Genomic DNA, 13,425 nt, shown 5'->3' with positions numbered 1-13,425 from the left:
AATAATGAAAATATTGAAATGGGTCTGGGCATAGTGGCTCACGCCTGTACTCCCAGCGCTTTGGGAGGCCAAGGAGGGTGGATCACCTGAGGTCAGGAGATCATAGACTAGCCCGGCCAAGATGGTGAAACCCCGTTTCTACTAAAAATACAAAAAATTAGCTGGGCATGGTGGCAGGAAACTAATCCCAGCTACTTGGGAGGTTGAGGCAGAGAATTGCTTGAACCTGGAAGGCAGAGGTTGCAGTGAGCAGAGATCATGCCATTACACTCCAGCCTGGGCAACAGAGCAAGACTCTATCTCAAAAAAAAAAGAGGAAAAGAAAATATTGAAAGAAAATTTGCCAGACCTGAATGATAGCAGTTTACAGATGGAAAGTCTAGTGCAGTGAATGAAATAGTCCCACCTTAAGTCCCCATCATTGTGAAACTTGAAAACATCAGCAACACGTAAGATCCTATAAGCTTCCAAAGAGAAAACACACAGCTTAAGGAAACAGGAATTAGAATGGTTTGGGGTTTCCTAGCAGTTACAAGGGCCGAGCAATGCCTTCAAAAAAATTCTAAAGGATAAAAATTTTCAGAAGAGAATTCTGCTCATAGTCAAACTATTGATCAAGTAGGTGGGTAAAATAAGAACATTTTCAGGCAAGTTCTCAAAAAAGTTTTACCTCCCACACACCACATCCCAGAAAGCTGCTGGAACATATGTCGCTTCAGTAGAAGGAAATAAACCAAAAGAGAGAAGCTACGAGAGGCAGAAACAGGAGATCCCACAAAGCCGAAGAGAGAAGGGGCCTCCCAGGGAATGGGGACTGTTGTATGACTTACCCATATTGGAGCAGGGAGACTGTGTGGCCATAAACCTGCACAGTGTGTGTAACTGGGTCAAATTCCACCAGTGTGAACAGCCAGGAACAGTTACAAGACAAACCACTTTTGTTTTTTTGTGTGTTTTTATTTGTTTGCGTTTGAGACAGAATCTCGATCTGTCCCCAGGCCAGAGTACAGTGGTGTGATCTTGGCTCACTGCAACCTCCACCTCCTGTGTTCAAGTGGTTCTCCTGCCTCAGCCTCCAAAGCAGCTGGGACTACAGGCGCCGTGACACCAAGCCCAGCTAATTTTTGTATGTTTAGTAGAGATGGGATTTCACCATGTTGGCCAGGATGGTCTCCATCTCTTGACTTCGTGATCCGCCCACCTCGGCCTCCCAAAGGGCTGGGATTACAGGCGTGAGCCACCGTGCCCGGCTGACAAACCACTTTTATTAACCAGCTCCCCTTTGATGACAATGCATGGAGGTAGTAACAATGAGAAGCCTTGGTGCCTATACCCCTCGTTTCTCTTGTTTTTGTTTTGAGACAGAATCTTGCTCTGTCATCCAGGCTGGAGTGCGATGGTACAGTCTCTACTCACTGCAGCCTCTGCCTCCCGGGCTCAAATGATTCTCCTGCCTCAGCCTTCTGAGTAGCTGGGATAAAAGGTGCCCACCACCACCACATCCAGCTATTTTTTCTTTCTTTCTTTCTTTTTTTGGAAGATGGAGTTTCACTTTTGTTGCCCAGGCTGGAGTGCAGTGGCACAATCTAGTCTCACTGCAGCCTCTTCCTCCTGGGTTAAAGCAATTCTGCCTCAGCCTCCGGAGTAGCTGGGATTACAGGCACATGTGACAATGCCCCGCTAATTTTTTGTATTTTTCGTAGAGATGGGGTTGCACCATGTTGGCCAGGCTGGTCTCCAACTCCTGACTTCAGATGATCCACCCGTCTCGGCTTCCCAAAGTGTTGTGATTACATTTGTGAGCCACAGCTCCAGGCCAATCTCAACCTTTCTCTTTCATATATATATATATATATATCACAACCTCGAACTCCTGGGCTCAAGTGATCCTCCCACCTCAGCCTCCCCAGTAGCTGGGACCACAGGCACACACTGCCACCACCACGTCTGGCTAATTTTTAAATTTTTGCAGAGATGAAGTTCTCACTATTTTGCTCAGGCTTGTTTTGAACTCCTGGGCTCAAGCATTCCTCCTGCCTCAGCCTCCTGAAGTATTGGGATCACAGGCATGAGTCACCTTGCCCCAGCCTCTTTTCTGTTTTTTTCCCCTAATGTTTTTGTTTTTGTTTTTGAGGTGGTTTCCCTTTTGTCACTTAGGCTGGAGTGCAATGGTGCAATCTCAGGTCACTGCAACCTCAGTCTCCCAGGTTCAAAAGATTCTTCTGCCTCAGGCTCCCAAGTAACTGGTATTACCAGCATGGGCCACCATGCCCAGCTAATTTTTTGTATTTTTAGTAGATGGGTTTCACCACATTGGCCAGGATGGTGTCAAACTCCTGCCCTCAAGTGATCCGACTGCCTAGGCCTTCCAAAGTACTGGGATTACAGGCTTGAGCTACCATGCACGGCCTCCCTTAACATATTATTTTATTTGATTTTGAGACAGAGTTTCACTCTTGTTGCTCAGGCTGGAGTGCAATGGCACCATCTTGGCTCACTGCAACCTCTGCCTCCTGGGTTCAAGCAGTTCTCCTGTCTCAGCCTCCTGAGTAGCTGGGATTACAGGTGCCTGCCACCATGCTCAGCTAATTTTTGTATTTTTAGTAGAGACAAGGTTTCACCATGTTAACCAGGCTGGTCTCGAACTCCTGACCTCAGGTGATCCACCCACCTTGGCCTCCCAAAGTGCTGGGATTACAGGAGTGAGCCAGCATGCCCAGCCCTAACATTTTTATTATACTTTTTTTTTTTTGAAGATGGAGTCTCTGTCACTCAGCTTGGAGTGCAGTGGAGCAGTCTCCACTCACTGTAATCACCACCTCCTGGATTCAAGCAATTCTCCTGCCTCAGTCTCCCAGGTAACTGGGATTACAGGTGTGAACCACCACACCTGGCTAATTTTCTTTTTTTTCTTTCTTTCTTTCCTTTTTTTTTGAGATGGAGTCTTGCTCTGTCGCCCAGGCTGGAGAACAGATGGAGTCTTACTCTGTCACCCAGGCTGGAGAACAGATGGAGTCTTACTCTGTTGCCCGGGCTGGAGAACAGTGGTGTGATCTCAGCTCACTGCAACCTCCGCCTCCTGGGTTCAAGAGATTCTCCTGCCTCAGGCTCCAGAGCAGCTGGGATTACACCTATCTATCCGTTTACCTATTCAACAATTCATCTTTTTTTTTTTTTGAGATGGAGTTTCACTATTGTTTACCCAGACTGGAGTGCAATGGCGCGATCTCAGCTCACCGCAACCTCCACCTCCTGGGTTCAGGCAATTCTTCTGCCTCAACCTCCTGAGTAGCTGGGATTACAGGCATGTGCCACCATGCCCAGCTAATTTTTTGTATTTTTAGTAGAGACGGGGTTTCACCATGTTGACCAGGATGGTCTTGATCTCTTGACCTCATGATCCGCCCACCTTGGTCTCCCAAAGTGCTGGGATTACAGGCATGAGCCACCTTGCCGAACCTCACAGAGGCATCTTATGTTAACCTACCTACGGTTGCTCTGGGTCACACAGATTCTCCCCTGTGCTATGTGATCATTGCCATCCCATGCAACAACAAGGGAGCTCACTCAGTGGGTTTGATGTTGTGGATGCTGGCTCAGGAAGTTTCGCGCATGCGTGGCACCATTTCCCGTGAATACCCATGGGAGGTCATGCCTGATCTCTACTTCTACAGAGATCCTGAAGAGATTGAAAAAGAAGAGCAGGCTGCTGCTGAAAAGGCTGTGCCCCAGGAGGAATTTCAGGGTGGATGGACTGCTCCAGCTCCTGAGTTCACTGCTACTTAGCCTGAGATTGCAGACTGGTCTGAAGGCATGCATGTGGCCTCTGTGCTGATCCAGCAGTTCCCTACTGAAGACTGGAGCACTCAGCCTGCCACAGAAGACTGGTCTGCAGCTCCCACTGCTCAGGCCACTGAATGGGTAGGAGCAATCACTGGATGGCCCTAAGCTGTTCTTGCACAGGCTCATAACCAACATGGAAATCATGTTCATGGAAAGTAAACATCAGTTATTTTCTGCGGGCAGATCACAAGGTCAGGAGTTCAAGACCAGCCAGGCCAACATGGTGAAACCCCATCTCTACTAAAAATGCAAAAATTAGCTGTGTGTGGTGGCACGTGTCTGTAGTCCCAGCTACTTGGGAGGCTGAGGCAGGAGAATTGCTTGAACCTGGGAGGTGGAGGTTGCAGTGAGCCAAGATCGTGCCACTGCACTCCAGCCTGGGTGACAGAGAGAGACTCCGTTTCAAAAAAAAAAAAAAAGCCTGTGTGAAAGGCTGGTGGTCATCCCTGGGGTCAGTAACCACAAGAAACCATGGCTCCTGGAAGGCTGCCTGGATCTGGTTAGTGACGGTTCTAGAAGTGAAGCGGCAGCAATGGGAGTGGCTCCAGTGGCAGCAGCTAACTTCAGCACAGCCCTCTGGCCAGTACTCCTGGAGGATATAACACTGACATCAGCAGGGTTTTCTTTTTTTTAATTTTTTTTTTTTTGACATCAGCAGGGTTTTCAATGAAAACAATGGCATGAGCTGCCAGCAGGAGCTTCTCCCAGGTCCTCTTCAGATTTATGATGTTGATGCCATCACTTTTCTTTTTATAGATGTACTGTTCTGTCTGGAAGTCAAGATTGGTGCCACCTAAGCGGGTTCCTGCTGCAAGAAACTTTAGGACATCCTCCTCCTTCATTTGCAGGACATCAAGCGCTCTGGACATTGTGAAAGTTTCGCTCTAAGACAGGAATCCAGAACAACGCTGTATGGACCCCTCTGTGCATAGCAAGGAAACACCAGAATGCATATTGTTAATTAACATTCAATACTTGTTGATAGTTCCTTCTTTTCTTTGTTTATATAGAGACAGGGTCTCACTCTGTCACCCAGGCTGGAATGCAGTGGCAAGATCTTGGATTACTGCAGTCAACCTCCAGAACTCAAGTGATGGAATCCCAAATAGCTGGGACTACAGGTACACACCACCACCCCTGGATAATTCTTGTATTTTTTTGTAGAGACACGATCTCCTATTCCCCAAGCTAAGGTCAAACTCCTGGCCTCAAGTGATCCTCCCACCTCCCAAAGTGGTAGGATTATAGGTATGAGCCCCACACCTGGTCAAGCCTCTCTTTTAATTAACTTGGGAAGAGTCTTCTGATCCTTGTGGACTGTAATTGCAGGGAAAAAATAAAACACAAATCTACCCAAATAAGAAAAATTCTCTCTTATATACAGCTGCTTATAGAAGCATAGAATATCTCTGGAATGAGATACAAGAAATTGATGATAGGATGGCTTTTGGAGAGTGGGGCTAGGTACCTGGGGAAGAGGTGTGTGAGGAAGACTTTTCACTGTTTACTCTTGTTGCTTTCAAATTTTACACTATACACATGTCTTACCTACCCAAAATATGAATAAAAAATAAATTCACTCTGGCCGGGCATGGTGCCTCACACCTGTAATCCCAGCACTTTGGGAGGCCGAGGCAGGTGGGTCTTGAGGTCAGGAGATCTAGACCATCTGGGCCAACATGGTGAAACTCCATCTCTAATAAGAATACAAAAATTAGCTGGATGTGGTGCGTGCGCCTGTAATCACAGTTACTCAGGAGGCTGAGGCAGGAGAATTGCTTGAACCCAGAAGGCGGAGGTTGCAGTGGGCTGAGATTGCACCACTGCACTGCAGCCTGAACAACAGAGTGAGACTCCATCTAAAAAAAAATAATAATAATGTCTATGGCCATACCACCCTGAACATACCTGATCTCGTGAGATCTTGGAAGCAAAGCAGGGTCAGGCCTGTTTAGTACTTGGATGGGAGACCGCCTAGGAATACCGAGTGCTGTAGGCCTTAAAAATAAAAGATAAAGGAAGAAAATAATAATAATAATTAATTCAATAGATTTCAAAAAGGAAATTTAAAAGATCTGAAGTGTGTGAATATAATTTATCATCTTTCTTTTATCTTTTTCTTTTCTGGTTTTTTTTTTTTTTGGAGTCTCACTCTGTCACCCAGCCTGGAGTGCAGTGTAGCAATCATAGCTCAATGCAGCCTCAACCTCCTGGGCTCAATGGATCCTCCTGCTTTAGCCTCCTGTGTAGTTGGGACCACAGGCATATGTCACCACATCCAGCTAATTTTTTTGTGGAGACAGGGTCTTGCTATGTTGCCAGGCTGGTCTTGAACTCCTGGACTCAAGTGATCCTCTGACCTTGGCCTCGGCCTCCCAAAAAGTGATGGGATTCCAGGTGTGAGCCACTGTGCCCACCCTAATTTGCCATCTTAATGAAAAGAATAAAAACTCCAAGGAATGTTCTGGATCCCTTCAAATACAAATGTCTCATGGAGCAAAGAAAATGACTGTTTGCTTTTAATTACATCAACCTTGTTGACATTTTGCACTGGGAGTGTGGTAATGTGGAAGGCACACCGGGATAGAAGCCCAGGAACTGCCACCCGCTGCTGCCAGCCTGGCCCCAGCTTAGTCACCAATGGGCGCTGTGACGTAGCTAAGTCATTAAGCCTTTTTTCCCTCATCTGTACAATGAGGAAAATGAACTTTGTGTTCTCCATTCTGCAAGTCCACAAGTCCACTAGGAGCCATAAAATGTAAAGGAACAATATAGTACTTTATTTATTTATTTATTTTTAGACATAGTCTCACTCTGTCACCCAGGCTGGAGTGCAGTGGTGCTATCATAGCTCAGTACAACCTCTGCCTTCCAGGTTCAAGGGATTCTCCTGCCTCAGCCTCCTGCAGAGCTTGGATTACAGGCACATGCCACCACACCTGGCTGATTTTTATGTTTTTAAAAGAGATGGGGTTTCACCATGCTGGCCAGGCTGGTCTCAAACTCCTGACCTCAAGTGATCCACCTGCCTCGGCCTCCCAAAGTGCTGGGATGTTTCCTGTGAAACCATGCCAGGCACAGGAGCATGCTCTTCACCCGATTCTGTACACGGGGCCGTCCAAAAGTGGTGATTTCGACTAGGTTCCCAGAGTCCACTATGTCCACTGTCAACAGGGCCTGGCTCGTCCACTCCATTTCTGGAATTATGGCTTGGTCCGGGCCAAAGAGCACGTCTGCCAGCCATGCCTCCAAGTAGAATACCAAAGGGTCTCTCAGTTCCTGCACCGGAAACCACCAGGGCAGGATGCGAGTCTGTGACGGCCGAAGTGGTAACCTGCGCAGCTACTCCAGGGAGTGGGCCGGGGTCCGTTTGCACCGCTGGGACTCAGCAGCACCAGCGTCATTGACCATACTGGCACCAGCAGCCGCGGAGCGCGCTCGGGACGGCTTTCACGTGACCTCCTCCAGACTGTTTGTTGATTTTTTGAGATGGAGTCTAACTGTGTTGCCTAGGCTGGAGTGCAGTAATGCGATCTCAGCTTACTTCAACCTCTGCCTCCGAGGTTCAAGTGATTCTCCTGCCTCGGCTTCCCGAGTAGCTGGAATTACAGGTGCCCACCACCATGCCCAGCTAATTTTTGTATTTGTGTGTGTGTGTGTGTGTATATATATATATATATATACATTTTTTTTTTTTTTAGCCACTCGTGCTCTTCCAGGGCAGTGGTGCCATCTCAGCGCATTGAAACCTCTACCTCTCTGCCCCAGGCAACTCTTCTGCCTCTGCCTCCCAAGTAGCTGAGATTACAGGTGAGTGCCACCACCCCTGGCTAATTTTTGCATTTTCAGTAGAGACAGGGTTTCACCATGTTGGTCAGGCTGGTCTCGAACTCTGACCTCATGATCCACCCTCCTGGGCCTCCCAACGTGCTGAGAATCCAGGCATGAGCCTTCGTGCCTAGCCATTTTTTTTATTTTTAGTCAAGACATGGGTTTCACTGTGTTGACCAGACTGGTCTCAAACTCCTGACCTTGTAATCCACCCACCTTGGCCTACATATATATATATGTTTTTTTTTTTTTTTTTTTTTGAGGCAGGGTCTCACTCTGTCACCAAGGCTGGAGTGCAGTGCTGTGATCTCAGCTCACTGCAACCTCCACCTCCCAGGTTCAAGCAATTCTTGTGTCTCTCCTGAGTAGCTGGGATTACAGGCACCCCTCGCCCTGCCTGGCTAATTTTTGTATTTTTTGTAGAGTCGGGGTTCCACCATGTTGGCCAGGCTGCTCTCACTCCTGGTCTCAGGTGGTCTGCCCTCCTTCACCCCCTAAAGTGCTGGGATTACAGGCATGGGTCACCACGCCCAGCTAATTTTGTATTTTTAGTAGAGACAGGGTTTCACCATGTTGGCCAGACGGGTCTCAAACTCCTGACCTCAAGTGATCCACTTGCCTCAACCTCCCAAAGTGCTGGGATTATAGGCATGAACCACACCCAGCCTTTTTTCTTTCTTTCTTTCTTTCTTTTTTTGAGATGGAGTTTCACTCTTGTCACCCAGGCTGGAGTGCAATGGCCCAATCTTGGCTCACCGAAACTTCTGCCTCCCAGGTTCAAGTGATTCTCCTGTCTCAGACTCCTGAGTAGCTAGTTACAGGCACCTGCCACCATGCCTGGCTAACTTTTGTATTTTTAGTAAAGACAGGGTTTCACTATGTTGGCCAGGCTGGTCTTGAGCTCCCGACCTCAACTGATTCACCAGTCTTGGCCTCCCAAAGTGCTAAGATTACAGACGTGAGCCACCTCACTCAGCCTGTTATTTGACTTTTTTCAAATTATTAGCTTAAATGACTTTAAATTATTTACTTTAAATGATTGTTTAACATAGTGCACATTGTTGAAATAGCTAGTACAGAAGAACTCACACTAAAGACCTCAAAAAAAACTTTAGTTTTTTTTTTTTTTTTTTTTTTTTTAGTTTTTATTTTGACACGGAGTCTTGTTCTGTCGCCCAGGCTGGAGTACAGTGGCTCAATCTCAGCTAACTGCAACCTCTGCCTCCCAGTTCAAACGATTCTTCTGCCTCAGACTCCCAAGTAGCTGGGACTACAGGCATGTGCCACCACACCCAGCTAGTTTTTGTAATTTTTTTTTTTTTTTGAGATGGAGTCTCATTCTGTCACCCAGGTTGGAATGCAGTGGTGCAATCTCGGCTCACTGCAACCTCTGCCTCCTGGGTTCAAGTGATTCTCCGGCCTCAGCCTCCCTAGTAGCTGAGATTACAGGCACACACCACCATGCCTGGCTAATTTTTGTATTTTTAATAGAGACGGGGCTTCACCATGTTGGCCTGGATGGTCTCAATCTCTTAACCTTGTGTTCCACCTGCCTTGGCCTCCCAAAGTGCTGGGATTACAGGCATGAGCCACTGCGCCTGGCCAATATTTTTATTTTTTGTAGAGGCAGGGTCTCACTATATTGCTCAGTCTGGACTTGAACTCCTGGCCTCAGTGATCTCCAGTGTTGGCCTTCCAAAGTGTTGGGACTACTGGCATGAGCCAGAGATCTACCAATGATTTGGTAATAAATAAAAAAAGTGTTCAAATAGCTGAGCACAATGGCTCATACCTGTAGTCCCAGCATTTTGGGAGGCTAACTCCGGAGGATCACTTGAGATCAGAAGTTCAAGACCAGCCTGGGCAGCATAGCAGGACCTCATCTCTACCCTAAATTTAAAAATTAGCCATGCATAGTGTCGTGCAATTGTGATCTCAGCTACTTGGGAGTCTGAGGTAGGAGGATCACTTGAGCCCAGAAGGTTGAGGCTGCATTGCGCTATGATTGCACCACTGCACTGCACTCCAGCTTGGGGAACAGAGTGAGACTCTTACCAAAAAAAAAAAAAAAAAAAAAAAAAAGACCTGGCACGGTGGCTCACACCTGTAATCCCAGCACTTTGGGAGGCCAAGGCGGGCATATCATGAGGTCAAGAGATTTAAGACCATCCTGGTCAACATGGTGAAACCTAGTCTCTACTAAAAATACAAAATTAGCTGGGTGTGGTGGCACATGCCTGTTAGTCCCATCTACTCGGAAGGCTGAGGCAGGAGAATCACTTGAACAGGGAAGGCAGAGATTTCGCTGAGCCAAGATCATGCCACTGCACTCCAGCCTGGCAACAGAGAAAAACAACAACAACAACAAAAAAACCTTAGCTTATATTCTTATTGCCTATCCTTTCTCTTTTTCTTCCTCGCCCTGTCTTATGGGCTGATTGTTTGATTAATTGTACACATTATTTCTTGTCTTTCTGCTGTGAAACATGAGAATTTAGCTCACTGATAGTATCGTTTCCCCTTATTGTAACATATCTCACTATTTTAGTTCTCTTGGTTACCACTGAAACTTTAAATAACATGCAATTCCTCTCTTCTTAGCTCCACCCACTATTTCCCATATCCTGTTATGTAAAATGAGGATAACTCCATAGGTCCAGCTGGGCCAGCAGGGTCTGGGCCTGGGCCTTCATAGAGCAAGCAACGCAGCATTCATCAAAGAGTTTGTGCTCTTAGGCTGGGCATGGTAGCTCACACCTGTAATTCCAGCACTTTGGGAGGTGGAAGTGGGTGGATTCCTTGAGGTCAGTAGTTCAAGGCCAGCCTGGCCAACATGGTGAAACCCCATCTCTACTAAAAATAAAAAATGAGCCAGGCGTGGTGGTGTATACCCATAATCCCAGCCACGGGCTGAGGTAGGAGAATTGCCTGAACCCAGTAGGTGGAAGTTCCAGTGAGCCAAGATCACACCACTGCACTCCCACCTGGGTGACAGAGCAAAATTCCATCTCAAAAAAAAAGGGGGAAGGATACTAGGTAGCTCACAGAATCAAAGAAAAGCCAAAGGAAAAGTTGAGTAACCAGAACACAGAAATAATAGAATTCAGGCCCATTCGGGGACCCTCAAGGATTTTATTTTGGGGGCATTGACATCACCTTCATCAGGACCATCTTTTAGGTCCAGGCAAAAATGAAAGCTGTATGTCTTCTGTATTCCTGTACTTGTTAATACAATACATCATGGCCCGGCACGGTGGCTCACACCTATAATCTCAGCACTTTGGGAGGCTGAGGCGGGTGGATCACGAGGTCAAGAGATCGAGACCATCCTGGTCAACAAGGTGAAACCCCGTCTCTACTAAAAATACAAAAATTAGCTGGGCATGGCGGTGTGCGCCTGTAGTCCCAGCTACTCAGGAGGCTGAGGCAGGAGAATTGCTTGAACCCAGAAGGCGGAGGTTGTGGTGAGCCGAGATTGTGCCATTGCACTCCAGTCTGGGTAACAACAGTGAAACTCCATCTCAAAAAAAAAAAAAAAAAAATACATCATGTATATTTCAGGAGAAATACAGCTTTTATTAATAATGATCTGTTAATAATCTGGCCAGGCAGCCAGGGGTGGTGGCTCACACCTGTAATCCCAGCACTTTGGGAGGCCAAGGAAGGGGGGTTGGATCACCTGAGGTCAGGAGTTCAAGACCAGCCTGATCAACATGATGAAACCCCCATCTCTACTAAAAATACAAAAAATTAGCTGGGCATGGTGGCAGGCTCCTGTAATCCCAGCTACTTGGGAGACTGAGGCAGGAGAATCACTTGTACCCAGGAGGTGGAGGTTACAGTGAGCCGAGATCAGACTATTGCACTCCAGCCTGGGCAACAAGAGTGAAACTCCCATCTCAAAATAATAATAATAATAATATCAAGATCAGCCTGGCCAAGATGGTGAAACCTTGTCTCTACTAAAAAATACAAAAAATTAACTGGGTATGGTGGTGCATACCTGTAATCCCAGCTACTTAGGAGGCTGAGTTGGAGAATTGCTTAAACCCGGGAGGCGGAGGGTGCAGTGAGATCACACCAGTGCACTCCAGCCTGGGCGACAGAGGGAGATTCCATCTCAAAAATAAATGAATAATAAAATATAATAATAATCTGCCTAGGGGTCCCTGCGCCAGTTCACCCATTTTCATTCCTGATGACTCATAGGAAGTCTTGATTGGTTGGATTTGGTCACCTGGCCACCCGTTGGTGAAAAGAGAAGGACCTAGTGACTCACAGTCCACCAAAACCATATGGAATAGGATAGAGAAAGTCCCCCAAGAGAACGGGAAGTTGTGGCTGGGCAAGCAGAAACAAAAGATATCCATTGTATTCACAAGGACTAGGTTCAGTGCCCATGACAGAGACCTAAAGTAGCAATCATTTAAACAAAATTAAAGTCTTTTTTTCTCTCTTGCAGGTAAAAATGCAGAGGTAAGTAATCCAGACAGGTACATGGCTCTTCTCCATGAAGCCTGGTGCCCCAGCCACTTCCTCATGGGCCAAGATGGAGCTCTAGTCAACACTTCTAAGGTCCAAGCACAGGATGGAGAAATAGAGATAGAAGGGGACAAGAGAAAATGCTAAGTGTTTCCTCTGGATGATTCTGGGAAGCCATTGTACTTCTTACACCCCATTGGCCAGACACAGTCACATGACCATTCCAAGTTGCAGTGCAGGCTGGGAAATAGAGGCTCTGCTAAAAATTCTGTTATCACTAAAGAGGAGAAGAATGGGTCCTAGAGGACAGTGGTCAGGTTCTGCCATATCCACCATGTTCATCTGGTGGATCTTGTAACTCACATGCATATATCTTCCCATACATTTGATATTTTAAAATTCTCCCACCCCACTGTAATGCAATCATTCTAATGTCACACAAAACCAAGGACACATCTCCTCAAAAGACACAACTAGAGTCACGCACAGTTACTGCAATAGCTCCTCAGGGAAACATCCTCTTTCTTCAATCTCACCTAAATATTTTACAATCTGTGGACCAAACAAAAGACTTTTTTTCTTTTTTGAGAGAGAGTCTTGCTCTGTCTGTTACAAGGCTGGAGTGCAGTGGCACAATGTCACCTTATTGCAACCTCCATCTCCCGGGTTCAAGTGTTTCCCCTTCCTCAGCCTCCTGAGTAACCATGCCTGGCTAATTTTTTGTATTTTAGTAGAGACAGGGTTTCATCATGGCCAGGATGGCCTCAATCTCCTGACCTCATGATCCACCCACCTCAGCCTCCCAAAGTGCTGGTATTACAGGCGTGAGCCACTGCATCCGCGCCCGGCCAGTCTTTTTTTTTCTTTTGAGACAGAGTCTCGCTCTGTTGCCCAGGCTGGAGTGCAGTGGTGCAAAATCAGCTCACTGCAATCTCTACCTCCCGGGTTCAAGCAGTTCTCCTGCCTCAGCCTCTCAAGGAGCTAAGATTACAGGTATGTGCCATCATGCCTGGCTAATTTTTTTTTTTTTTTTGAGACGGAATTTCGCTCTTGTTACCCAGGCTGGAGTGCAATGGCGGCGATCTCGGCTTACTGCAACCTCCACCTCCTGGTTCAGACAATTCTCCTGCCTCAGCCTCCTGAGTAGCTGGGATTACAGGCATGCCCCACCATGCCCAGCTAGTATTTTGTATTTTTAGTAGAGACGGGGTCACCATGTTGACCAGGATGGTCTCAATCTCTTGACCTTGTGATCCACCCGCCTCGGCC

At 46.9% G+C, this 13,425-nt stretch overlaps 2 long non-coding RNA genes and 1 pseudogene across 2 annotated transcripts in view; 2 read left to right on the top strand and 1 right to left on the bottom strand.

The window, feature by feature from the left end:
• Nucleotides 1–4,457: 4,457 nt before the first annotated feature.
• Nucleotides 4,458–13,425, bottom strand: part of LOC144580529 (uncharacterized) — a 15,194-nt gene continuing 6,226 nt past the window's right edge. The window contains exons 2-3 of the long non-coding RNA XR_013530145.1: nt 5,752–5,841; nt 4,458–4,765 (exon numbers count right to left, since the gene is read on the bottom strand). This is a non-coding gene — a long non-coding RNA (uncharacterized LOC144580529). The remainder of the gene's footprint in view (nt 4,766–5,751; nt 5,842–13,425) is intronic.
• Nucleotides 4,852–12,234, top strand: LOC144580532 (uncharacterized). The gene is made up of 3 exons (XR_013530147.1): nt 4,852–4,964; nt 7,545–7,653; nt 12,137–12,234. It is a non-coding gene; the product is annotated as an uncharacterized LOC144580532 (long non-coding RNA).
• Nucleotides 5,724–5,842, top strand: LOC118151741 (5S ribosomal RNA; annotated as a pseudogene).

This window comes from Callithrix jacchus, chromosome 2 (genome assembly GCF_049354715.1).
Source record: "Callithrix jacchus isolate 240 chromosome 2, calJac240_pri, whole genome shotgun sequence".
In the NCBI taxonomy this organism is placed as follows: domain Eukaryota; kingdom Metazoa; phylum Chordata; class Mammalia; order Primates; family Cebidae; genus Callithrix; species Callithrix jacchus.
The sequence above is the reverse complement of the archived record's forward strand: the minus strand, read 5'-3'. Positions and strand labels throughout refer to the sequence as shown.